We start from the raw sequence: 6,000 nt of genomic DNA, 5'->3' as shown, positions 1-6,000 counted from the left end.
GCTCCCATTGCTTGTCCCAGCTTCTGCCAACCTAGCAGTTTGAAAGCATGCAAAAATGCAAGTAGAGAAACAGGGACCACTTTGGTGGGAAGGTAACAGCGTTCCGTGCACCTTCGGCATTTAGTCATGCTGACCACATGACCACGGAGATGTCTTCGGACAGCGCTGACTTTGTAATGGTGATGAGGAATGCCCTCTAGAGCCGGAAATGACTAGCACATATGTGCGAGGGGAACTTTTACCTTTACCTTTAATTTGTATAAGTAGCCAGATGAGCCAGCATTTCTATTTGTTAGGAAAAGTATGTATACATTATTATTATTTCCTCTGTGGGATGTGGGGTGCTCTTTGAGCTTGGTTGTTCCCTTGCAGACCTTTCACTACCAAACCAGGTAACATCATCAGTGCTAGAAGGGAGTTGTGCATTTCCCAATATTACCCAACTAGATAACAGCAACAGTGGCTAGAAAGGAGTGGGGTTTGCAAACCCCGTTTCCTTCCAGAACTGAAGATGTTACCTAGCTGGGTAATGAAACATCTGCAAGTAAATAACCAAGCTCCAGGGAGCATCACAGACCCATAGTTCAACCCTGAATTTTATATATTATCTTGTATTTGGTACTTTTTCTCTCCTGATTTGAATAATGATGTGGATTATTTTTTTTCCAGTATCAGATAGGATACAATAAAATTGACCTCATTAGATTTTTTCTTCTTTTTCTTTTTGAAAGAAACGTACAGGGAGTTCTCGACTTACGATTACAATTGAACCCCAAATTGATGTCGCTAAGGGAGATATTTATTAAATGAGTTTTCCCATTTTATGGCCTTTCTTGTCACCGTTGTTAAGTGAATCACAGCAGTTAAGTTAGTTAGATGGTTGTTAAGTGAATCTGTCTTCCCCATTGATTTTGCTTGTCAAAAGGTCACAAAAGCTGATCACGTGACCCCAGGACACAGCGGCCGTCATAAATATGAACCAGTTGCCAAGCATCCAAATGCGGGTTATGTAACCATGGGGATGCTGCAACAGTTGTCAGTGTTAAAAATGGTCATAAGCCACTTTTCTGAGTGCCATTGTAACTTTGAACGGTCGCTAAAATAGTTGTAAGTCGAGCCTGCAACTTCTTTCTTTCAAGTTTTTAAATCCCATTATTAAAGTTTATTGATTTGTTTACCGATAATCCTAACTTTAAAACTGCCCTGTATTATGTCTGCTGAAAGTGACACCAATGCTGAAACAGTAACTTTAAGACTAGTCTATGCAGAAGTGACCATTGCAGAAACCTTGCAGTTATGTGATCATCTTTTGCACACTTCCTAGCTTGGCTTCTGACAAGCAGAACGAATGGAGAAGCCAGAAGTTCAAATCCCAAGCCACTGTCATGTGACATCTTACTTAATGACTGTGAAACTTAGCCATGAAGTTGCTGATCCCAATGGTGGTCATTAAGTGATGATTGCCTGTATTATCCTGAGTGGCTTTGCTTCCCCTCTCCCCATTAAATACACAAAGATACCATTTACCGAGTCAGATTGCATCCCAGCCTTGGAGCCTGGTGACAACTACTTCAAGGACGTAGAGTGAGATGTTCCCCACAACCTCCAACTTGATTCTTTCAGTTGGAGATCTGAACCATCACACAAAACAAGGCAGTGATTGCAGGACTTATTTAGGATGAGTCCTTGTCTTTCCTTTCTCAACATCTTCCCCAAGCCAGACTAGATGCTGGCCAAGGCATCATCCCATCCAAAATTGATCTACAAATGATCCCGAATTTCGACTGACACATGCTATTTTCAGGAGCATTAATATAACCTAGGAATAATGGATCCATGAAATATGAAAGTCTTACCTTGTGTCCTCACATAGGCACTCAGAGCAAGCTTAATCCATAATGCAAGCAGGAAGTGTCTTTGTATTCTCACCATTGTGGCTTGAGTTGACTGTCTAATGCGCTGAAAACATCAATCTCCCTTTTATAGCTTCTGAAGGACTTTGAAATATAGCTTATTTTGAATTCACAAATGTCATTTTGAAGCTATAATACCTTGTTTGGAATAGTAGGTGTGGCCCTCAGTCATATCATGTACAAAATGGGCTGGGGGCAGGTCTTGAAAAATGAGAAGTCTACATATTGCATTAGCTATCTCCTTCCTGATGGGTTATCTTATTATTTTTAGATATATTTTCTTTGGCAAATGATCCAGAAAAGTTAATTTGCCAAAGGAGTGATATATTAGCTTGTGATTATGGTTGTTGTTGTTTTGTATTGTTCTTACATTATTGTGCTTACATTATTTTTTTGTTTTGATTTCTTTTTGCTAATATTGAACATTTTTTTGGATTGGGGTAAATTATAAGTAAGGGAAGGAAGGAGGGAAGGGAAGGGAAGGGAAAGGGAAGGAAAGGAAGGAAGGATACAAAGACAAGGAATCAGAAGTTGCCATTGAAGAGAAAGTGTATTTTTAAAAAACCGTGGGGGAATAGCAAGCAGATATGATATATTTGGATAGATTTCACATGAAAAGACATTCTTAACTGAGAATTTGCCTTGTGGTGAGAAGGTTCTAACCATGTAACCAATCATGACAAACACACATGTGTTTTATCTAAAAAAAATATTAGAAGGCAGGATTGTCTATATAGTGAGTGAGAGCAAGCAACATTAAGCGCCCATTATTGTTCCAGTGAGCATATACAAAGTGACTTCTCTTCATATGCAGTGCAGCTGGAACAGTCTCAGGCCTAGTATTTTCCAACTATTGGACCACAGCAGCTACTTTGCCATCTAGCACAAGCTCACTGGCTGGAGACGGTGAGAGTTGTAATCTAAAGCATACGAAACATGTCACAAAATCAAGAAATCTGCCTTTTACATTGGCAAGAAATTTGCAAATGCTTTAAAACTGCTGCGCCTATAAAATAACAATTAGTCCCTAATTATCTCTTTTCAGGACTGTCATTTTTCATCCGAAGGTGTGCATTACCAGTTCTGATGCATCTTCCTGGAAGAAAGGAGGATGAGGTGGCATTCAGAGAAAGAAGAGCTAGAGGCCAAAATAGCTGCTGTCTAAGTACTGGCAACCTATTTGTTCCAAGATGAACGTTAATTAATTTCCTTGAGATTCCCAAGAATTACAGTACTTTTGTGATGCTTTATGGGAGATATATGATGGTAACTTGGCACAGCATGCGATACGAAGCTCCGATTTTTTGAAAGTGGATCAAATAGTTCCAAAAGTTGTCCTGCTGTGAGATTGCGATCTTAACTATTGCAGAAAGTAGCCTGGTGTGAATCCAGCCCTCCACGATATATATTATATTTCTTCCAATGATAGGTTGATTTGATGGAATCTAGTCTAGATTCCCAGGAGGGACCAAATGAATAAGAGGCATCTCAGTTCAAAAAGTTTGTGAGAGAAAGACAGCTCATCTTTAATAGTTCTCAGATTGTGCACTTGGTGAACATAGCAGAGTGCTTCAGTCTAGCAAGAATCTGTCTGTAGGTATGGAACAATAAAGAAATCTACTTGGAAGAATTGCCACATGACTTTCTTGGGGGTTTTTTGGGGGGAGGGACTAACAGCTGATGCTCCAAACGTTTGCTTTGATTAAGACTTTTTAAGCTCATAATTTTGAGAAATGATTTTGGATGGAGTCTGTGTAATATGAATTCAACCTAGTCTGTTCCACAACAATATGACAAGTCCTAGATCCTTGTTCATTTATTTCTTTCATGTGTGAACATGTTAGGAGCTTACAGGTAGTCCTTGACTTATGACCATTCATTTAATGGTCATTTGAGGTTACGACAGTAGTGAAAAAAGTCTTATGTCCAGTTTTTTCATTTATCCTGTATAATATTTAATCAAAGAAAGTTAAAATACAAAGTACCAAAATATTTTTTTTAAAGGACAAAAGTAGAAAAAACACAACAAACATGAAAAAGAAAAAGGATCTTTAAAAAAGACTAACACATGTACACATAATATCTTCCCCAGTTGAATGCTGATTAATATAACAGAACAATGTTAGTTTCCCACCTCTTGGGAAAGTGGCCAAAAGAATTTTAAACTACTAAATTTGTAGTTTGTTAGCCAGTCATCTATATACCATATTGATAACAAAATAGTTAACAGGAAAAACAATAATAATAAAATATACTGAAGTATAAAAGTATGCATGAAGTTGACTCTGTTATTTCTGAGTCCATGTTTCTTCCCAGCCATTTATTTCTAAGAAATCACATTCATATTGGCTCTGAATATTTTTTGTAGTCTGTGTTGTTTCTGAGTCCATATTTCTTTCCAACAAATCTACTGCTTTGAAAACAAGTTCCTTTTGTAGGTTTAAAGTATTTAGATTCAGTTTCTTCAGAATGTTTTCCACAATCTTTATGACTTCATCAAACCTTTTAGAAAAAATTCAGCTAAAGACTGCATGTTGCTAAACAGTCTCTTATCACACACACATACCCTGAGTGTCAGCCTCCTCCTTCTCTCTGTAATTCAATATGTTGTTGCTCAATTAAGTAGGTAAGTAAAGCAAGGAATAAACAAAAGAACACAGAAAATATATTCTGACTATTTTGATCCAAAAACTTAATGCAGGTTAATAAAATACAGATTCCCTGTACTGAATATTCAATAATATATAATTCAAATATATTCAAATATATACTGCTCAAAAAAATAAAGGGAACACAAAAATAAGACATCCTAGATCTGAATGAATGAAATATTCTTATTAGATACTTTGTTAATTAAATAGTAGAATGTGCTGACAACAAAATCACACAAAAATTATCAATGGAAATCAAATTCAGCAACCCATGGAGGTCTGGATTTGGAGTTTTACTCAAAATTAAAGTGGAAAAAAACACTACAGGCTGATCGAACTTTGATGTAGTGTCCTTAAAACAAGTCAAAATGAGACTCAGTAGTGTGTGTGGCCTCCCTGCAACTCCTGGGCATGCTCCTGATGAGGTGGCGGATGGTTTCCTGAGGGAATCTCCTCTCACACCTGGACTAAAGCATCCCCCAACTCCTGGACAGTCTGTGGTATAACGTGGCATTGGTGAATGGAGCGAGACATGATGTCCCAGATGTGCTCAATTGGATTCAGGTCTGGGGAACGGGCAGGCCAGTCCATAGCATGAATGCGTTCATCTTGCAGGAACTGCTGACACACTCGAGCCACATGAGGTCTAGCATTGTCTTGCATTAGGAGGAACATAGGGCCAACCTCACCAGCATATGGTCTCATAAGGGGTCTGAGGATCTCATCTTGGTACCTAATGGCAGTCTGGCTACCTCTGGCGAGCACATGGAGGGCTGTGTGCCCCTCTAAAGAAATGCCACCACACACCATTACTGACCCACTGACAAACCGGTCATGCTGGAGGATGGTGCAGGCAGCAGAACTTTCTCCACCGTGTCTCCAGACCCTGTCACGTCTGTCACATGTGCTCAGTGTGAACCTGCTTTCATCTGTGAAGAGCACAGGGCGCCAGTGGCGAATTTGCCAATCTTGGTGTTCTCTGGCAAATGCCAAACGTCCTGCACGGTGTTGGGCTGCAAGCACAACCCCCACCTGTGGATGTCGGGTCCTCATACTGCCCTCATGAAGTCTGTTTTTGACCGTTTGAGCAGCCACATGCACATTTGTGGCCCGCTGGAGGTCATTTTGCAGGGCTCTGGCAGTGCTCCTCCTGTCCCTCCTTGCACAAAGGCAGAGGTAGCAGTCCTGATGCTGGGTTGTTGCCCTCTTACAGCCTCCTCCACATCTCCTGATGTACTGGCCTGTGTCTTGGTGGCACCTCCATGCTCTGGACACTACGCTGACAGACACAGCAAACCTTGCCACAGCTCACATTGATGTGCCATCCGGGATGAGCTGCACTACCTGAGCCACTTGTGTGGGTTGTAGACTCCGTCTCATGCTACCACTAGAGTGAAAGCACCGCCAGCATTCAAAAGTGACCAAACCATCAGCCA

The sequence above is a fragment of the Pseudonaja textilis genome, chromosome 2 (genome assembly GCF_049901715.1).
Source record: "Pseudonaja textilis isolate UNSWEBS1 chromosome 2, rPseTex1.2, whole genome shotgun sequence".
NCBI classification, from domain to species: Eukaryota; Metazoa; Chordata; class Lepidosauria; order Squamata; family Elapidae; genus Pseudonaja; species Pseudonaja textilis.
This window is presented reverse-complemented; position numbering follows the sequence as displayed.